Here is a 23,346-nt window from a genome sequence, read left to right on the forward strand (position 1 = left end):
TAATATATTTTACAAGATGTATGTAAATAATGTAATGCTTAGTAATGATAGTTATTGATCTTTTATCGGGTGTCAAACCAAGAGGATAAAATAAATCGTAGTCGTATTCGTGGTCATTTATTGTAACAATTAAGCGATAATTACAAAAACTTATGAGCAACTTTCATAAAATTGCTAACAAAATACGATTTGCGACGTGATGTATCGGATACTTTAATTATATATTGTTTTATAACATACTTTTTCTGTGTTCCATCGCGGTTATTATTAAGGCCTGAACAAAATACATACTATTTAATCATCACTCGTCAACTACATGCCATTGAAATAACAAATAATTTATTATTCTAATCTGAAACAGTACCAAGTACAACAGTTTAAGAAACGTTCACAAAGAGGAAGCTACGACCTGCCTACGAAAGTGCTACGCTCCCAGACTACGATGCTACGGCGAGGTTGCAAATTTTTGCTCTAGGTTTCGTGCCTTGATATTAAATGACCTCCACTATAAATATGCTACATAGAAGTTGAGTTATTTATACTTAATACTTAAAAGACAGTTTGTTTGTTCAGTTAAAAACCTTCGCCTCAATAAAATCGACCCGCTCTTTTATATAATCACTGCCTCAAGGATGTCACAATTTGTTTTCATGCATCAATTGATTTACGGTTGTGGTTTATTATGAAAGTATTATAAAATAAGTGTTTATTATTGCTATTATCTGAATGAATAGAATAGAATTCAGAAAGATGGCCGTGTGCTACGCTACACAATAAACACCTGTTGATGATTGATTCAGCGATGCTTCATATACATAGGTATACTATGTTCTGTAACCTTACATATTTTTCGTTATTTATTTGTAAAGATGTAATATATGAGCGAAATTTTACACTTATTTTTTCTTGTTCGCAGATCAGCCGGTACAAACAGAGAGATAGATAGACGGACTGACAAATATTTTAAAAAGTATTCTTTTGGTATATGCCATTATAGTAAAAAGCGGTTCTTTCAAAATTACAAACTGATACCCCAATTTAATTTATTTGTATATATTCCTTTCAATCAGCACCCTGTTAGCAGGTTATCTATAGATCATGATATCTTGAACGAACTGACTTGAACGTAATTCGATTACTGCTCTAATAAATTAGGTAACGAGAGCAACTGGCGGAAAATTGAAACCTCCGTCTCGATGCACTAATAAAGTTAATGCCTATATTTAAGTTGTCTAGAAAATTGCATGTGGAAATACGATAAATAAATTATATTATTAATGAAATGGTATATGGAGTGAGTTATAATAATTGCTCCCTCGAATTATTATCTACGTATTGCATACGAAAATTGTTTTCTTGGTACCTATTGCAAATTTGCAAGTTGATACTTTGGTAAATGGGCGGCTATTGATAGGAACACGATAATTTAATTGGAGGAAATTCATAGTATCTTAAAGCGGGTTATTATCTAAATATAATATTGTAAAGAGGAGATATTTGATTGTTATCGGTTTGCTTGTTACGATTGATCTCAAAAACTCTTTGACGGATTTGAAAAATTCTTTCACCATTACAAAGGTTCCTTTTTAATGAGTACCAATCTCACTTATATAGGTCACCTTTTAATTTTAACGAAGCCGTGACAAATGGCTCGTGGGCTGCATCCTGTTACGCTATTAATAGAATAATGATGTCTGCCTACATATAAAATATCTGTAGGCGAGTACATTGAAAATATTAAAAATCAATGGCAGTGTTACCAGCTACATAACGAACGGAAAATTGTGATAATTTATTTTGCCTTTCTGTTCATTTAAGCAGCTCCCAGCGTTCTGCTTTTTTATACCAGAAACGTAAATACAAATGCAAATAATAAGTTTATCATACTCTATATATTCAATGGCTGACGACGACTCTATATTCACTATACAAAGATCGAGACGCGCGTCATATTAGGTATTAGATCAGTTTCATCCTTACTAATATTATAAATGTGAAAGACTACTTGTTTGTCTTTCTTTCACGTCGTAACAGAGAGAATTTATGATTATATGTTTTTGTGTCTGGAGATTGTTAGGAAGCAAGAGAGTGATTAAAGTACTGTGTACCGCGTTCATCTCATTTCTAAGAGAATTTCCTCTGACTACGCAGGCGAAGTCGCGGGTGAAATACAAGTTTTTTATCTATATTGATCATACGCATTTTTCCAATAGCTCATGTACCTAATACAGCAATATGATAACAAATTGCATTATGTAAAGTCTTACACGATAATTACAATTTCCAAAACCAGATTCGGATCGTAAAGAAGACATGTATAAAATCAAAATAAAACGTTATTTCCTTTTTCAACAATTAATAAAAGGACTTGTAACACAATGGGAATATTTATATCAGTATCATATTTTCACCGAGTAATCATTTTCACAGAGAGTCTAGTTGTTAGCCATGGGCCATGAATTACCTACTCAGATATCAGCTTTACAAAGAGCTACACTTTCACAGGGAAAACGTAAGAAGAATATATGATATTACCTTATCTTGTTAACACGTTGACTGCGGCACAGATATATCTGTACTTTCCATTACTGCGTTACGGGTCGTTTTAAACCTTGTCCTATACCAGACATTGTGGCGGCACGAGGCATATTAAACCCCACCGCCCGTAGGAGATCAAAATCCTTTTTTTGGCGCCAAATAAGACAAAGTGTGCGGCTTTTGTCGTGATTATTATTAACAATGAGTTCATTAACCTAAATCTACCGTCGCCCGTGGTTAGATTAGTTAGTTTAGATTCTATGGGTAAAATAAAATGTGGGGTCTGATGTACCCCATACCGCACTGAACGATAGCAGTTTTTCATATAATTTAGTGATGGGAAAAGAAATATCGACTTTATTTAATTGTATTTATTTATCAAACTTATGGATGTTTTTCATTAAAACAGGCCATGCAATAATATTTTTTCAGATTTCAGATTTTAGAGTTTCACCACCCGGTTTTTCTTCATCTTCCTCCTTGATTAACTTTTTTCGGCAACGTTTCGACATAATCGGCAGCAGTCGTAATTCGTCACGTGCTCAGTCTCGAATGTGTTGCACAACACTAACCGCGTGAAGCTAGCTTAGGGTGCGGTACGAGGTTCGCGGGGTACGAGGTTTTCGCAACCTCGTTCCGCACTGTGTTAGAATTTTTATTAGTTCAGTGCGGCACGAGGTCTAAGAAACCCGGTATTAAGGTCGGTATACCATTGAACTAGGAATCAATAGCACATCTCAGATATATAGATATCACTTTCCTACACTGAACCAGATGGAAGTTATGCCTCCCGCACGACAGAGAAGTTTAAGTTTTTTCCTACCGCTATAACGACGAGACACGGACAGGGTGTTTCAAGCCCTGTTTCGCAGCGAACGTGTTAAAAGGTTTCCATCAAAAAGCTTGTGTTATAGTAAATTTTAAATTTAAATATTACATTTTGCTTCAAGGAAATATTATTTTAAGTTTTCATATTTTCATCCTTGCAAGTTCTTCTTATTTCCGCTTAAGCCATCAAAGCAAACTAATTGGAAAATGTTCTGTTTTTATATAAAATTTCAAATGAATCCCAGTTCTCAGTAAAGCTTGCAGTTTTCTATTACGTTAGAATATGAATTTTCGCTGAATTGCCAATGGAAAACTACATCAAAGGCACCTTTTAATTTTTATATTGTTGGACCGAAGCATCTTTTCATAAAGGTAAAATATATTTTCTTTACAGAATTTTCATTTATTCTATTACATGATTTATTTTTAGTGAACTTACCGATGAACATTGAGCAAGGTAAAAAATATTTTACAACTAGAACTCTAGTCTCTACTCTTTGTATATTTATCACTAATTTGAAGATTTATTGCAACACTTAAAACTGTATTTTAACGTTAAAATTATAAAAAATATTACCTAATAAGAAATCAAAAACGAATAGAATTTTATCACTTGAAGCGTAAGCAAAAATCCTAATATATTTTTCACTTCTGAAACGAATGAATAAAAAGTTATATCCAAAATACTAAATTATATTTACTCTCAATTATGAACATTGCGGCCACAGTAGATTAATTAAACGGAATCAAATTAAGGCGTTTTAATTATATTTGCACCTGCATATTAACACAAAGGTACAAATTAAGGGCGGTGTACCTGCAAAGATTATTACGTTCGCTATCTTTTAAATTTACAAGAAAAAATATGAATACTTATGAACCAATTTATATGTATTATCAATGATCTAAAGCAAGTGATTGCGACTACATTAAAGTTGTTAAAATCTAATTTGTAGATAATAATAATATAATGTAGAGAGAGTTGTTATAAGCGGATATATGCTATTACTTACTGCATGATAAAATAACTATCCAATACAATGAAATTAAATTATTACACTATACGTGGTAAGCTGACATAAGAAGATAATATTGCATTACGGATAGCGAGGTAATTAATTAATTATAACCTTCGTTGTTATATTGCATGGCCGCTTTACGCTTATATGAGAATTTTCTAGAAAATGAAATAAGAAAAATATTTCTTACTTAGAAGTAATTTATTTAGACTGAGTTATTTTTATTAAAAACAAGATATTAAGCTTTGAAACTAGGAAGTAATTCATAGTATTTCTTTATTAGAGTCTACAAAATTTAGGTAAGAGCTTTTTTAGACTTTTACTGAGAACTACACCGAAAAAGACGCTTTAATTTTATTAATAAATAACTTTGTTCGCTTTGTAGGGACATGAGTATTGCGTAATGGTCATTAATATGAGGAAAAGAAAAATTAAAAATAAAGTAAAGGTTACATAAAAGTCACTGAGCTGGTTGCGACGGAAAGCGACTACCACACATTTGACGAGGAAGGATTTCTACAAATGCATTCAAAGGGTAAAAGATAAGGAGTTAGGAGAGGATTGTCGTCGAGAACAAAGGAATAGACTGGAAGGGTGTATCATTCGATTATCGTATGAAGCTTGCTGCTATCTTCTGTGGGTGTGATGGTTCCTCCCCGATATGAGCCTGGCTCAATACGTGCCGAAGCGAAATCAACTCTCCCATGAAAGTGTTGTTTTTACAGACAGATTCTAGACCTACAACACAGGATCATTAAGAAGAAATGCGGCTGGAGCGACTTTTGAAAATTAGAATAAACGTATTTGAAGAAACTATCGCTCTTTGCGAGCACTTACACTTCATAAGGACAAAACAGATGCCTTCTGTATGAAAAAGCTTATATATTTCGAGATTTGGCGGTCGTCTTTTTCCTCATGTTACACCCATTTAAAATATATTTTATAAACTGAAACGAATAAGAAATAGATATATATACCTACTATGCCCCGAAAATTTACTTTTTATTATCCAGTATTTCTTGTTCTATAAATAATTTCTTTATGATCAATACCTGAAAGAAAATAAACGTGAGCGTTTCTTTGATGAAAAGACCTCCCACTTTTTCTTTTAAGATTTAAAAAGAAATCAGTTCTGCCCACATTTTGCCAGTTAAATGTGTATCATAAGCTTTTTTTATTCAATGGTTTTATGGATAACATATAAATTGAAAAGAAGTCTTTCATTTTGTCAAGCTTTGAAGTACTTTATTCATTTTTGAACTCCATAAAGATAACTTATATATTTATAATTTTTTATCTATTAAAGAAAAATAGCACATAGCAAAATAACATTTTCGATATTATTCAATGATATTAATAGTTGTTATCATGGGTACATTCAAAACTAGCTACTCCATTCAATCGACAACTTCAAAGTAGACTGGCAAGTCTACTTAGGTAGAAGTTGGTAATATTTTGGTAAATATTAAACTCCTTCCTCTATTGTTCTTAGAATCTATTAGAACTATCTTAAATTCAATAGACTCATTTGGTTCCGAAACCTCTAAAATTTATACCTAATAGCTCGCCATTACAATCTTTAAATTTAAGGGTTAAGAATGTTGTTTTTACTATGTTATTAATTGAAGCTACATCTTAAATTTTAAACATCGGTTAGTTTCCATATCTTTACATTTATAAGTATTAATTTGAAAACGTAAAAGCTTGCTACGATACACCTCTCGTTGCGCGACGTACCTATACGAGCATGCCATGTATAGAGCCGGAAATAAAATAAATTTCTAAAGCACAAATCAAGCCGTTTCATTGAATGCCCGTTCGAACATATATTAGATTTTTCATAAATGTAAGAGAGCTTCTATTTCCGTTTCCGATCGATTCAGCGCAAACGTGAATAGAGTTCCTGGAATATCATATTATTTTGTAGATAAACTATTGTATGATCTCGGAAATTTTATACTCCTATGCTTCAGATAAACTTATGAGTGGAATCGCTTTATAACAAAATTGTCGGTTCATACGTAGATAAAAATAAGAAATGTTAGGAATTATATTTTGCAAATGAGATTTAATATCGCTCTATTGCAATTTTTATTGGTTTCTATTACAATGGGACTCTGACATCTACTTTTCATTTAGTAAAGCGAGATAATATATACGAGACTCGAGAGTTATTAATAATATAGAAAGTCTTTAATGTACAATATATAATATTTTAATTTTGGAAAATGGAACGTCAGATTCAGAACCGCAATAACCATCTAAATAAATAAATGTCTCCGAACCAATAATTGCTCCACATAACGAACATTTTATCCTGATGTGAAAATTAAAACTATCAGCTGCTTGGCTTTTACTTATTTCAGTATTAAAATATATAATAGATAACATAATCTGAGTATAAGAAGTAGCGACAACATAGTACTTACCTATATACACAATATACAGATATACTAGGTAATATATAGTTTTTAGTGTATGGCACTCAGCACAACGTTAGGTTGATTGTTTCAAGTAAAAGTCTATCCGTCATGTTACCCGGTCACATACTATAACATGCAAATATTCATACAATTTACAAAGGTTTGCCGTCATGTAGTGAAAAACATTTGCAAGTGTCATCCTACACTTCCGAGTTTCAATATTCATGCGAATGGGAGTGACCGCCATTCCCCATTCTGGTTAACCAATGAATTTTCAGAACTTTTAGTGGTACTTCTTCATCGCCACAACGCGTTGTGAGCGTTTTCATTAGATCGCGAATTTCACGTAGTGACTCTTTTACTATGATCACAACGCGTTATGAGCTACAAATTAGCTCAATTAGTGATTTCGGTCTTTAAGCGTAACATATACAATAAAGTACCACGCGAACGAAGTCGCAGACACCAGGTAGTGTTTATATGTGGTTTATATAAATGTCATCTAGCCCGATACATAATATGATGTTCGGATTCTACTTTCTAATTCTAATAAGCTTATCCCCTATATAAAATGCATGCCCATAAAATACGCTATACGCTGTACGCTAAGATAAATTGATGTTCAATCAATCTTGGACGCTCATACCGATATTCATTTTGTACCTTATTAGACATACTGCCACAGTATATGAAAGAGAGCACTACTATTACTCCTCTCTCTTAAAGATCCTTGTTAATGCAATCTGATCACTTAGTCCAAAAAATGTTCACCCCAAGCTACATCGTTGATCGCGCTAAATGTCTTTCTATGTTCCCACCGCTGTAAATTCAATTTGAATATCCACAGGCCGGCACCGAAAAGGTTAAGATGAGATCCTGTTTCTGAATCTTCGCTGTCTGTCTATTTGTCCGTCCGTCTGTCAGCATGCAATATCTCGTGAACCATGATAGTTACACAGTTGATATTTTCAGAGATGATGTATTTCTGTTGCCGCTTTAATAAATACTTAATCTTATATATAAAAATGAATCGTAAAATGTGTTGGTAAGCGCATAACTCGAGAACGGCTGAACCGATTTCTATAATTCTTTTTTTATTACATTCCTTGAAGTATGAGGATGGTTTTTATGTAGAGAAAACGTAAATATGTACCACGGGCGAAGCCGGGGCGGACCGCTAGTATAAATATAAAAATGAATCGCAAAATGTGTTGGTAAGCGCATAACTCGAGAACGGCTGAACCGATTTCGATAATTCTTTTTTTATTATATTCCTTGAAGTACGAGGATGGTTCTTATGTAGAGAAAACGTAAACATGTACCACGGGCGAAGCCAGGGCGGACCGCTAGTACTTAATAAATATTAAGAAATGGTTGGCTCGGTCATAAATTGGATGAGTAACCAATTGTTTATACAGTTGCTCTTTATCTTATTTGTACAGGACATGGGTCCTGTCGCGAATCCAATTCACACTTGATCGATTTTTTAGTTTAATCATGATTGACAAATCGAATTAACCTCTTTTCAAAGTTTTCTGTGTACAATACGCGATTATGAAACATGTTTCTCATTTTGAGTTTGAAAAACATGCTGAATGCTGATAGAAATATTAAATACTTCAAAATTAAGCTTGCATTAACAACGAAGCAAATTAACACAAATATTAATAATCCACACTCATACAACCAATACTCTAAGATTATTGGATATGAATAGTATGGATTGAAATACATACACATTCACCGTACGTAGAAATAGACTAAATTCATGCTGTTATAACATTCTATTCATTTTCTATTGAAATACAGATGCTATTGATTTCTCCCTCCGATAGCATGTCCGTATATAACGGTTAGTAAACTGATATGTTGGTTTACAACGATGAAACGTTGTTGTTTGTAGTTGCAAGTCGGCTTTCAATGAAATTCTGAATGGTAGCGGACGTATATCCAAGTTCTATTGTTCGATCTTGCATTGTTTGTCTAATTATTTAGCAATAGAATGCTCTAAATTTGGAATAATAATTAATTAACATTGAAATGATAACAATTATGTCTGTCACTTTATTGGAAGACAGGAAATTATTTATATTACTTTAAATTATTTAACTATTTTATTTCATTTAGCTTTTAAGACGCGTGGTGAAAGAAAATTCCCATGAGAATGAGATATTTCAACGCGGCTACGAGAAGTAATATTTCTTTTCTTTAGCTTTCTAACCATCTCCAAACACAAAATTCATATGATAAAATCGCTCCAATGCGCGACAAAAAACAAACCAAACCTACACAGGTGGTGTCTAGGATGTTAAAGTATCATCATCATCAGCCTTTTGTTGTCCACTGCTCGACGTAGGCCTCTCCCAATGCACGCCACTAAGCTCGGTCACTGGCTCTTTGCCGCCCAACGACGTCACAATTGCCGCCAGTTGTGGCCAGCAACCCTGCGGATGTCATCACTTTACCGTGTAGCAGGGCGTCCTACGCTACGTTTGCGGAGCCTGGGTCTCGACTCTGACCATGCGTGCCCTAGCGGTTGTCCGTTCTGCGGCACATATGACCTGCCCACGTTAAAGTATACTATTCTAAATTGCATTTTATTAGAACCGGTAGTTTTTGAATGATGCTTGAAAATTTGAAATGCCTATTTTGTGAATTAGCAATCGTCCTGTTTCCTTTTTTTAATACATAGGATTTTTACTTCGACGTAAAAAGTAACGATGACGTAAAAAGTTGTAATTAGGTACTTTTAATAAAATTATTATTTTTGCCAAAATAAACCGCCTTCAAACTGTCTGAACTAAACCATGGGCCAAAAAATACAGTCGAACTCTATCTCCTCCTGCTTTTGAAGTCGGTTGATTTATTGCATCATTTTTCGGTAAATTATAATCTCGATACAGCAATCTAGCGAAATAATGCGTTAAATTGCAAACAAATGTTACGGATACGGATTCTTGTCGATAGTTTACAATCTCGTACGTTTAGATTATAATATAACGGATTTTACTTACAGTTGCATGTAACTAAAGTTTAAAAGTCGAAGTCTCAGTGGTGACCTCGACACACCTCAGATTTCAAATCAATACATTTTCGTATTTTTTACATAAAAATAATTAAATAACAAGGATTCTGAAATATTCAGAAAATAAGGAATGAAATTAAAGTTTAAATATACGTATGCAATGGACACTTTCAGATTTGTCACTCGAAACAAAGCGAAACTGCCCAACTTTAAAATACGTTTAGTTTCCATGAACTTAACGTCTTTTTTAAACCAATTTTCCGGCTAAGTTTATTATTTTTTATCGAACTTCCTAAGTATCAAGGTAACTAAGTAGGACCACCTTAATATAAATAAATTTTAATATAGCAGTCAAGCAGGTTTTGGTTTGAATTGAGCTCGCATCGGGGAAGGTACCGCCCACAGCGGCCTACAGAAGATCAGAGTCAAACAGTAGCAAGCGAATGATAATTTGTTTCGTGCGATGAGTGGGTGCCGGAGGCTTATATTATTTTCCTCAAGCTTACCAATCCATTCGTTTATTCCCGCCGACAATCCTCTCCATATACGCATGTAATTATTTATTATATCACAAGGACACGTAGCGAGGCGGTAGCTAATAATAATATATATGTATCTGGAAAAAACCAGCTCGTTTCGACACATGTATTTGGAATCGCTCTCGCCCATCGACACTGCCTACGTTGACAACCTACAAGCGTTACAGCCCACCTACGTTGCCATCCTCATCCTGGCACAACAATTAATTAGAGTGAGTAACAAGTATTCTAATTAGAGAAAAATCGCACATATGTTTACTTTTTTCACAGGTAAAACTCTGCCGGTTAAAACATCAGTCGTTTTTGACTGCGAAGGCGGAGAAAGAACAAGGGAAACCACCTACCTACCTAAGTTTTAGTGTAAAAAAACTTTTATTCGCGAGGAGCGAAGGGACAAGCGTGTTGTTGACTTTGAAGCGGTCGCGCCGAACGGGCTGTCTGAGAAATCCCGGACATCAGCCTGTACGAGATAAGGATAGCTCTGAAACAGCTTAAGAACAACAAGGCGCCGGGTGAGGACGGAATCACCTCTGAGCTTCTGAGAGCGAGTGGAAAACCAATCCTCAGAATGCTACAGAGGCTATTTAATTCCGCCTTGCTCGAGGGCACAACGCTTGAAGCATGGAGCAGGAGTGTGGTCGTTCTGTTCTTCAAAAAGGGAGACAAGACCCTGTTGAAGAACTACAGACCGATATCACTCTTGAGCCATGTTTATAAGCTGTTCTCAAGGGTCATCACGAATCGTCTCGAACGCAGGTTAGATGACTTCCAGCCTCCCGAACAAGCCGGTTTCCGTAAAGGCTTTAGCACCATAGACCACATCCACACGCTGCGGCAAATTATACAGAAAACCGAGGAGTATAATTTGCCACTATGCTTAGCGTTTGTGGACTATGAAAAAGCCTTCGATCGAGACCTGGGCCGTGTTAAGGTCTCTCCAGCGGTGCCGTATTGACTATCGGTACATCGAAGTATTGAGAAGCTTGTACGAACACGCCACCATGTCAGTCCGAGTACAAGATCAGTGTACAAAGGCAATCCCATTGCAGCGCTGTGTTAGACAAGGCGACGTGATCTCGCCCAAACTTTTTACCGCTGCTTTGGAAGATGCCTTCAAACTGTTGGAATGGAAAGGACTTGGTATCAATATTAATGGTGAGTACATCTCTCATCTTCGTTTTGCTGATGATATCGTAGTCATGGCAGAATCCATGGAAGACCTTAATGCAATGCTCGATGACCTCTACAGAGTTTCACAACAAGTGGGCCTTAGCATGAACATGGACAAGACGAAAATCACGTCGAATGTCCATGTTGTGCCCACTCCAGTCTCTGTTGGAAACTCTACTCTCGAAGTTGTTGACGAATATGTCTACCTAGGACAAACCGTCCAATTAGGCAGGTCCAACTTCGGGAAGGAGGTCAATCTTCGAATCCGACTCGGATGGGCAGCGTTCGGGAAGTTAAAGAACATCTTTTCGTCCAAAATCCCTCAGTGCCTGAAGACTAAAGTCTACGAGCAGTGTGTGTTACCAGTGATGACCTACGGAACAGAGACGTGGCCTCTAACCCTGGGCCTTGTGCACAAGCTCAGCGTCGCCCAACATGCTATGGAAAGATAGCTCTTTCTGCTCGGAGTTTCCCTACGAGATCGAATCAGAAATGAGGAAATCCGTAGGAGAACTGGAGTCACCGACATAGCTCGCCGGATTAGCACGTTGAAGTGGCAATGGGCGGGGCACATAGCCCGTAGAACCGATGGCCGTTGGGGCAAAAAGGTTCAAAAACTTGCCAAGTTAGGTGTGAATGTGAAAGGGATAAAAAAACATACAGGCGTCATTCAACGTAATATTTTCTTGTTACAAGTTCATACTGAAATCTCCAGTGTATTAGATATAAGCTTCTTGGAAATGATGATAAATCATTCGGTTTAGTTCGGCAACGCTCCATCTGTCTTTTATTTTGTAATCTAATAGCGGCAGTACACATGGGGCCAAGGCGTTGGGCCAACGTGTTGGGAAAAAATGAAGGATATCAAGATTCCTGTTCACACATTGGCGTACTGATCATTCTGCATTGGCGATTCAAGGATGGACGTAGTCCGTAGAAGTTCTTGCAGCCGCGGCAATTTATTTATACAGTGCGTTTAATTATTACTGCCGTCTGCGATGATACCATTTTACAATCTCTATTGTCCTTTTTTATTTCTGTATAAATAAAACATTATTATGTTTAGATTTTTTCAAATGTTTAAAATGTGTACATTTTACACTTAATTTAATTTTAATTAAGTACCTATAAAACGAAACTTTAAAGATTATATAATATTATTATATTAAATGATAATATTATTTATGTAATAAAGCACAATTTGATCAAAACCATGCTTATTGCATATTGTTATTTAAAATTTAAGAACAAGTAACTTTTTAATACTATTTTACTCATTTTATAAATATATATTTTTTTTTATCGCATTGTATGAAAGTGGGATAAGAAAAACATCTAGAATAATATAATAAATAGAAAATAAAACATCTGATTTATTGAGATTGGTTTTTATTTTTGTGTAGTTCATGCTGTGGATTCCAAATTATTCCTTCATGTCGATACAATTCTACGAATTGTAAAACCTCATTGCTTGTCCACATCGGCGCCTCGGGCCTCCATCGCTATTGGAACATGGTTAAACGTAAATTTCATTGACGCGCAACGATACTGTCTCCGCTGACGCGTAACAACAAACTGAACAAGACACCAACGTGTGAACGCTGTTTGCGGAGCGCGCCAAGATCCTTTGATGTGTGCACAAAAAACCGACAACATTCGGTTGGCCTGCCAATATTGGCGCCAACTAGGCTAATGAAGCCAACATACCGCCAAGTAGCTCTCTACACGTTGGCCCAACCCGTTGGCCCAACACGTTGGCCCCATGTGTACTGCCACCATAAGCTTTTTATCTCGCTTTTTATACTATGGGTGGGTGGTAATACTGTCATCTCAATTAATTATTTTTGTCACGCGTCACTCGTTTAAATATGTGTGTAGCTGTGATACTATGACTTGCATATTTATTATATTTCGTTCACCTGAAGTAGTTTATATAATAGGTATTTGTAAATCGTATCGAGCGTCTAAAAAATTATGGTTCGGCGTTAGGCATTCAAAGCTGGAATTGCTAAATCTTGCACAAGTTACCTGGACAGGCTCAATTATTTCAGGATAATGAGTTTAAAATCTCGTCGTACAGTGTTGGATGTTGTCTTCTTATTTAAAATACTCAATCACGTTATACGTATAACGTATAACGTGTTACCAATCATTTTAATAGTATATGTTAATACATTATTTACATCAGTACCTACCTAGGTTCTAATCTAGTATACGTTTTAGTAATACATATTAGTAAATACGACCTTTGAAATTCTTTAAAATGTATTTTCAGCAAGACGTACCTAGTCATTCAGTCATTTTTACACGCTTTATATATATGCACGCTTCACCTGTATGTTTGTTTGTTTGTAACCGACTTCATTGGGCGCGATTTTGACCCACTTTAAACGGCCAGATTTCGTTCAAACTTTGTAGATTTATTGAGGACCGATGACAATACACTAATTTGATAAAATTTTCTATTTTTTAGTTCGGTTTTCTATAAAAAGCGTGTTTTTTAGTTTTTTTTAACTATTATTATTTTCACTACATATCAGGGGCGTAGCAGGGGCGCCGTATCTGCCGTATCAATTATACGGGGCCCCCGCGCCAAGGGGGCCCCAACGTGCGTAAGCAAAAATTACTAAAAACTTCCCAATTTTTTTTCAGAAATGACAAAAGTCAAATAAAGCAATTTTCTGGCCTCCTGTGTGTATATTTAATTTGAATTGTTTGTAAAAATTTTGGAATAAGTGACAGATAGATAATAACGATGAATAATTTTTTTTTTAATTTTATGCAAACATTTTTTTTTCTTTAGTGAGAAATCTTTACCCTTTCTAAGGGCCCCCAAACAAATTTTTATACGGGGCCCGCCAAGGCACGCTACGCTTCTGCTACATATAGATTATAAAAGTTCATTTTTCATACATTTATAAAAGTTCATGTACTCATGAGAAATTTATTATAATAAGTAATACAATCTTTTCTTTTTCTTATTACACTATAATGTCTTAAAATAATATTGTCATCCGTTCAAATATATTTGTAATATGATCGTTGTAATTTCCTGTAAGTAAAGATAAATAAATGATTTTATTGTCGTAAGCAATTTTAGAATTAAGAGTTTTCAAACTATGTATTCTTTGTTGGAAATTTAAAATTAAAAAAAAAGACGGGTTGCACTCCGGGAGTGCCGGCAGAAGTGAAAACTTGATTAAGTATTAACGTTCAGCATGTTTGATATTTTGGAATGGTATCCGTCTTACGCATGGACGCCGCTAAAGAAGTTTTCACTTCAAAAATAAAATTTGATATATTTAATATTTTTTACAATCATTAATTTAACATTATTTTTAATGTTAATGTATTGACCAACATCCCTACATAATCCCAAGATAAACCACATTAAATAGTCCCTAGACGGCAATGCAAGTATGACATGCGTTTACGAAAAGGCTATGCAGAAGTCGTGATAAAATACGCCATCAACAATCAGTTGAAAGCCAACAAGAATATTCTTTCATATAGGTACTCTGGTAGATAATGTGTAACACCAAAATCTCTTCAAGAAGTTAGGCCTTTATTTTGGCAATATCCGCTGGGAACTGCATTAGCAATTAGATAATTATATATGTACTTACTTGTTTTTGAAGTGAAAACTTCTTTAGTGGTGTTGGGTATAAAATCTTGAACTCGCGTCAGGACACGTGACCTGATCGGAAAAGCGTAAGACGGATGGATATCAAACATGCTCAACGTTAATAATCAAGTTTTCACTTCTGCCGGCACTCCCGGAGTGCAACCCGTCTTTTTTTTTCTTTAAGTGGACTGTCATGTTCATGCAAAAAAAAAACCAAATGACCTTGACCAAAAAAGCTAATCATGCATTTTATAAAGTTCGCTTCCAGCTTCGATTTGCGATAGTACTATTATAGTGCATGAAACACTAAGCTTTTGCATGATGGCACCAATATAAGCGGTCCTAAATCCTAATGTATGTCAGTCATACTTACAGGATGAAAAATAGAAAGGTTAAAGCTGGTTTTTTTATCAGCCACCAGCATGTAATTTGCATGCCATTCATTTCAATCATCGATCTACACGATCATTTATGCATAACACCATGTACCTAACAATATCTTTCAGCATTACGGTCTATGAACCACATTTGCCTATTTAATAAAAATAAAATAATTTTGCTCCAAAAAAATAAAATAAATGGGTGAGGTTGAACAATGCGAAATTCAAAATCTTTGGGTAATTCCACGTGATTCTCTGTCCGTGTAATTTCCGTAAGAATAAATAAAAAAAAAAACAGTCTTTATTTTTTATACCTTTTTTTATATAAAACTTTTATATAAAGCGGTCCGCCCCGGCTTCGCCCGTGGTACATATTTACGTTTTCTCTACATAAAAACCATCCTCGTACTTCAAGGAATATAATAAAAAAAGAATTATCGAAATCGGTTCAGCCGTTCTCGAGTTATGCGCTTACCAACACATTTTGCGATTCATTTTTATATATAAAAAAAATAAGATCCTAAGAAACTTAAAATGCAGTATATTCGAATATCCACCTAAATAGACTAGATACTAGAAGGTTGTCTGGAAAGTTTATAAATTTTCATTCCATATTCGTAGATCGGTATAATAATAGCTACATCTGAAATCATCTTTATTCCGTCTTCTCAATTTAGCAACTAGGTTACAAGATCGACGACGATCGACGATAGTGTGCCTGAAATAGACTACATTATACCCTGTACAAGTTAGCTTGATCTTTTTGACAGACGGGCTAGTGATGGGAATCAGAAAATATCTAGTAAGTATTCAAAAAAAGCAACGTTTTACAATACTTGTATGGTCATTGATATTCATAACAAGTACTTATTTAATATAACAGGGTTAGTTTTGGACCTCCCGCCAAACCAAACCGACCAAATTTAAATATGATGGTGGTAGTTCAGAGTATGAAAGTAAACAACTTTCGCAAAGGAACACGGGTCAAAAAGTAAAAAAAATAGCGTGTGTGTGGAGCACACGTGTCGGAAGTGAAACTTCTTTGTCAAGATTCAAAGACACCAAAATCGTCGCCTTACTCCATAACGTGACGGTATTGCCAGGACGCGACCTTAAAATTTTCTCTTAACGCGCCTAAAGAATACTCACTTCAAAAATTCAGACCATTCCATACTAAATCGACCATGTGATCGAGCAATTTTCTATGGGAGGGTTGAATTTTGGTCGAATTAATGTCCGTCATTATCAGCCTGAGCTTCATGTTACCATCCCACATCCTGGAAGCTCTGGAGGAAAAAAACCTATACAACCAATAATATATTTTCAGTGATTTGAAACGTTATTATTCATTGAATGATTCAATTAACGGATTTCCATACCTGCAGATTAACAATGCATCACCATCGATTTGATCAAATAATCCATTAGTCCATTTTGGTTTAAGCTTCGATAAAAATGTTTTAATGGAAGCAAACAAAGATTCAATACGAGTGATTTTAAACTAAAAATATACCCATGAGGAATGGGGTGGTCGTGAGAAATTGTAGTGCATCTGGCAGGTGGAAGGCTATGCCATAATGTAAAGTGGTGCAAGGACGGTGGGCGTCGAACGACCGTAGTGCATGTTTTGATATAATGTTACTTGATTCAACTTCTTCAAACTTATTATTACTAGTATTGTATTATCTGTGATTATATGTTACCATTAAAGTACTACTTATAAATGTAACTTGTTTTTCCAATAAGGTAAAATGGATAAATAATAAATTCAAGTGCGATACTGATGTGAAGCTTCATCCTAATTAGTGAAGTTATTTACGAAATTTGGGTTTATTACACAATTTACAATCTAAGTAAATAAATGAGGTTATAGGTAGTATTCGTTTGGTTTGTTCATTTAACATAATTAAGCTTATAATAACTATTAACGAAATAATCACTAGGTACATATTATACAACAAAGTCGCTTTCTCTGTCCCTATGTCCCTTTATATGCTTAAATGTTTAAAACGTGATAAAGTGATTCAAGAGGAAGGTTTTAGTATATAATTAATTAGGTTTTAAACAAAGCGGGCGAAGCCGCGGGCGGTAAGCTAGTGCTTTATAAACGCAAGCGTCTATCAGCGCATTGTAAGGATATTTCGAGGTATGTGTTGCCATCTTTTTCAACAGGGAAAAATAATTTCCTACAAGTACTTAGTTATATCAATACGAAAGTGGGAAAATAAATACATACTGTATCTTTCTACTAGGCAATTATCTTATATATAAAATTCTCGTGTCACAATGTTAGTCTGCATACTCCTCCGAAACGGGTGGACCGATTCTCATGAAATTTTCTGTGCATATCGGGTAAGTCTGAGAATCGGCCAACATCTATTTTTCATATGTACCACGGGCGAAGCCGGGGCGGACCGCTAGTCTTATATATAAAATTCTCGTGTCACAATGTTAGTCTGCATACTCCTCCGAAACGGGTGGACCGATTCTCATGAAATTTTCTGTGCATATCGGGTAAGTCTGAGAATCGGCCAACATCTATTTTTCATATGTACCACGGGCGAAGCCGGGGCGGACCGCTAGTAATTATATAGGACAAGTGGTAGTACTTATTTAAAGACCCATCAATGCATTTCTCAAACATGTTAGTTGACTGACAGTATATTTAACACGCTAAAATGAGGCGTGCCAAACGATATTGATTTTCAAAATTTTATTTACTACTAGCTTTCCGCCTGCGGCTTCGCCCGCGTTTTCAAAGAAAAACCCGCATAGTTCCCGTTCCCGTGGGATTTCTAAAAAATATACCGCATGCAATATTAGTTTTTAATAAACCGACTTCAAAAATGAGTTTCTCTATTTGACTCTATTTTTTTAGGCTTTATAATATGTACCTACCTCAAAACTTTTAACTTGTTGAACCGCTTTTGAAAATCATTTTTTATTTGAGCGCTTGGTGCCTGCCATGTAGGCATGACGAAAGATTTTCAAAACCTCTTCCATAATGTGTGTATACGTTTATTAAACAAGAAAAGCCCTATATTTCGCTAATATACTTAAATTTAACGAAGATAAAAGCTATTTTTCAAAAAATATTTATTAACTGTGCCAAAACAGCTCACAGGTGTCATGGCGTAGGCGTGACGTCAATATTACGTAAATACGTAATTATCTGTATGCATAGCGAAGCAAAATTAAACAAATATTTAATTATTAAGTATTATAGAATCTAATTTCAAAGTTTATTTAGTTTAAGTGGTTGCATTATTGCAATGTGAATCTACATAAAAATAATACCCAAAAATAGTATTAAAGAGAAATTAATATGAAATGATTGTATAAATTGAACGGAGAGAATCCCGAACCACATATTTGTGAATTCACAATTATATTTCTGTTCTGAGTTTATAAAGCATACGTTGAAAAATAGAAAATAAATAAAAATGCGTATTCTCAACATATTCATAACAACAAAATATACCTGACGCGAAGCTGTTTACATAGACGTGACGTCACGCGTGTTTCAGTCAAGATGGCCGACTGCAGAATTTCTATGTTTTATTTTATTGATAATCTCATTAATCTTAATGTTTTTACTATTTCTAAGTGACTATTTTTAATTTATTTATTATAAATTTTCCCTTAAAAACACTAATTTGATCATTTATGGATACTGTCGTCATGCCTAATAATTTGAAGGCGGCAATAATTGTTTTTTGTTAAAAAAAGAAAATTTGATTTTGTATTCTGTCGCATTTTTAAATATTAAAAATTGCAAATAAAAAATAATAATAAAGCGTTATAGTTTATATTACATGGTGAGTAGACATGATATTCTAACTGGGTACGTATCTACATAAGTCCAACTTCCCCTAGTAGAAGCCTAGTAGGTATGAGAAAAAGTTTCCGTTTCAATTTCAATAAAACTTAGTTATTATGAACTTTATTTTATTATGTTTAACTAAAACTTTGTCTCAGCCCGTCTAAGTCTATATTATTAAACTTAACGTTTCATGTTTTGCGTGGAATGGATCTATTTATAGTTCATACAGATATTAGGATGGATATAATGTTTGCATACTTTATAATTATTATAAATTAAATCGAGAAAAGTCACTAATTGAAGTCTCATAGAAGAATAATCAAACAAATTGACATTACATATCAGTTTAATTATGTTCTGTGGTTTAATTTTAATTACCTATCCAAAAAATTTCAAATCATGAGGAGATTTTTTACACGTCATATTTCTGAAAAAAAAATATTTTCATACCCTTTACCTATTTATGAATTTGAGTGCAATTTAGAGGATAATTACTTTTGCAGATAGGTACATTAATTTTAATTGCCACAAAGCTATATTTTGCTTTAGGTGGGTATTGATTTTAACAAAACAGTCTCCGTCTTTGCTGACCCAGTTATTTACACTTCAAGCAATATATTCATACAAACCCCTTGTATATTTTTAATTCAATTTCTATAGAATAATTGAGATCTTAAAGAAACCTAACATGACATACCTACCATTTCTGATTTAGGTACCAATTAAGAGAAATAAATTAATTTCAGCTTATAATATTACATTCTCAGACAAACAATACTAATGTAAGTTACATTTAATTCATAGATAAGACACAGTACCAATGACCTTTCTCTGTGTCAGGATGCAGTTAAATATTATTTCGCAATGCTTCAAGTGGGTGATGATGTCAAATTAAATTATTCAGATCGATTTTTGTCCTTTTTGTTGTCCACCATTCTGACATCTTCTTAAAACATCTTCGATTAAGATTTGGATGGATAATAATCAATACAAAATGACCGCCTCGGTAACACTCGCTCAGCAAAAATTAAAAAAAAAATCGCACTGCAACTTTTAAAAAAGCGTAAATGAATAAACCCGCATCTAATTCTACACACGTAACACATTTCGCCCCTGGTCACAAACTTTTCCTTTCATATTTTATTTCTTTATGAAACTAAACTTCCTTTCAAATTCTCTATCCTTGCAAGATAAAATCAGTTCGATGGAGGCATAATTTTTAACAACTTTCATATTGACGGACATTGTCCTTCTCTTTCATTCAATCTTCTCTCTTTCTGTTTTGCGATATCGACGGACGCACTTACATAAACGGATCTCTGTGACAGAATGGGGCGAAATACTGCAATATCTTGCACACGCTCTTTGACGAGCGTTGCCAAAACGTGATCGTACTAAGCGACGAATACTACGACATAAACCGACGTACCTGATGGGGTTTTTAATGACGAGTGAGGTGTTGCAACAGACGTGTGTAAGTTAGTTGCGAAGTTGCCCCTCCTCATCCACCTGGCCGGAACGATTAGCTGGAGCCCATAGCCAGCCCGCGGCCACCTTCCCCGATCGATTTTTCGGAGGTAATCCGGTCACACATGGAGAAACGTCGAGCCAGACCCGGCGGCGGCGGCTGCGGGGCGTATACGTAAATCTGCCGAGACCGCCGAGCGCGACCGCGACAATCGCGCGTTTAATCCGACTCTAATTTCGGTCGATGCGATAGCGGAGAAGACTCGCGCATGACTAGAGCGGGAGTGTGGACGCCCTGACGAGCTGTGAACGTAGCAACGTGCGCACTATGACGCGCACGATCGATACCGAGAGGCGTGCGCTGCGGCTCGCCCGAAGCCAACCCCACACAAGTGAACAAACACCCCCTATTCACACGATGACGTTAAGAAACGACGTCATGCTGGACGGAAAAGCGCTCACGAGTCGGTGCTGGCGCAGAACGGTCGTGCTCGCCGTACAACTTGCTCTACAATTTAGTGTTCAGCTCGCTTAAAGGCAAACTTAAAATATATTTAAAATATTTTTTTAAGTATGTTATAAATAATAAAGTTAGATTTAAACGTTTTATGAGATATGTGAATTATGTTTCAGGGGTTTCCTTTATTTTTTATTATTTACTTTCTTCGCTCTAAACAAGGATGAACTTACTTTTAATTGATGTTAAAACTGAAAACAATATAAACCTGTTGCTTTATTATTATAAAAACACATAAGCCACCACTTTTTAGTCATGAATAATTTATTCAAATACCTAATAAATTAGCTGTACCTATTCATAATATTATGTTTTTGTTAACATTTAGATATTCTGTTTGTACTTTAATGTAGAATTAAACCGTACAATTCGAAATGGCGAAACCCGAAAGCTTTGTTTCATTGCTGATGCACGTGATGATTGGTTAAAAAATTACGTGAATTTTTTGTTCAAATTGAAATCTTATTTATTGTTAACTAGCTTTTCGCCCACGGCTTCGCCCGCGTTTTCAAAGAAAAACCCGCATAGTTACCGTTCCCGTGGGATTTCCGGGATAAAACCTATCCTATGTGTTAATCCAAGTTACCCTCTATATGTGTGCATAATTTCATTGTAATAGGTTCAGTAGTACTTGCGTGAAAGAGTAACAAACACACACACATACACATCCATCCTCTGCACAAACTTTCACATTTATTATATTAGTAGATAGGATAGGATTCACAATTTTATTTATAGTGCCATTGAAAACAGTCAATTAGTAAACATTGCAAAGCATTTACGGATTTTGATTGAATAATGTAGTTACAATGTACATACATAATTTCATTTCATAAAATTTTCAGATTACTTGCAACATTCATCTGTACTGGTTCTTAGTCGAAGTATAAAGATGTTCGTCACAAAACTTTTCGATCAGAGTGGCGATGTAAGTTTAGTAGTGTAGTGTGTATTCAAAGTAGATTAAAAAAATAAAATGCTCGAGAAACGTGAAATAACGTCCAGTAGTAAAATATGTACCATAAGATGATATATAATATTTTAAATAACAAGATATATTATTATAAAAACCGACCAAATACGAACATGTAATCCCTTACGAATGTTGAAATTTGAAATTTGCGAAAATTTGCAACATAAACGGCTGTATTTGCATTGGCTTATAAGTTTGGTTTTTTTTTTCACAGGGACCGCACTTAGACTTGAGTATTCAATATAGCTCGCGGTTCTGAGAATAAGGGTATTGACAGACAGACGGACAACGAAGTTATCCTATAAGGGTTAAGTTTTTTCTTTTGAGGTTCGGAACCCTAAAAACAAAGCCCGTCTGCAAATTTTACTATATAAATTATTTTTTGGCGCGAATATTAAATAAATAGTTACGTTTATACACTCGAAAAACATTGCCCGGCCTTTATTGCAGTTAGGTAAAAATGAAATAGGATATCATACTTTTTTAGATAACTAAAGTAATTTTCATGTACATTTTTTTATTGTGCAGTGAAAGCACCACTTGCTTCATGTTACGCCATGAAATCTATTTATATAAAGCTATTTCGTTTGTCTAGATCTATCTGAGGCACACGTCTGAGGTTTTAAATCCTAACACAACTTCCGTATTAACTATCATAAACTAATTTTAACTTCTCATCTTGTTTGTCTCTCTTTTCCCTAGCTTTGAAAAGTTTATGGGCAGTTAATTAAGCTAAGCAAAGGAATTACAGAAAGTTTAAATGTGAATTTATAGAAGAGGTGTTATATTTTATTTTTCAGTTTAGCAGAGGTTGTTCTTTTTTATTTTAATTTAGTAGTGAAGTTTAAATATGGTGCGGACTTTCTTGGTATTCTGGCCAATGTTTACCTTTTACTGAAGGCAATATTGAACTTTGAGAGCTATTAGAGTTTAATGACTGCAATTTAATTACGAATACTCAGAATTCCTTTTGCAAGATACTTATGAAGAGAAATAAAAAAACGTATCCTTGTATTTTT

General features: G+C 34.8%; 1 protein-coding gene across 1 annotated transcript in view; it reads right to left on the reverse strand.

Annotated features, from left to right (window-relative positions):
• The window catches only part of Glut1 (Glucose transporter 1), a 41,463-nt gene extending 20,374 nt beyond the window's left edge, over positions 1 to 21,089 (reverse strand). The window contains exon 1 of the mRNA XM_090102948.1: positions 20,800 to 21,089. The gene's annotated coding sequence lies outside the window, so the exon portion shown is untranslated. The remainder of the gene's footprint in view (positions 1 to 20,799) is intronic.
• Between the last annotated feature and the right edge of the window lie 2,257 nt (positions 21,090 to 23,346).

This window comes from Colias eurytheme, chromosome 1, assembly GCF_061535395.1.
Source record: "Colias eurytheme isolate Ceu_HAF_F1 chromosome 1, ilColEury1 Martin Lab GWU primary, whole genome shotgun sequence".
Taxonomy (NCBI): domain Eukaryota; kingdom Metazoa; phylum Arthropoda; class Insecta; order Lepidoptera; family Pieridae; genus Colias; species Colias eurytheme.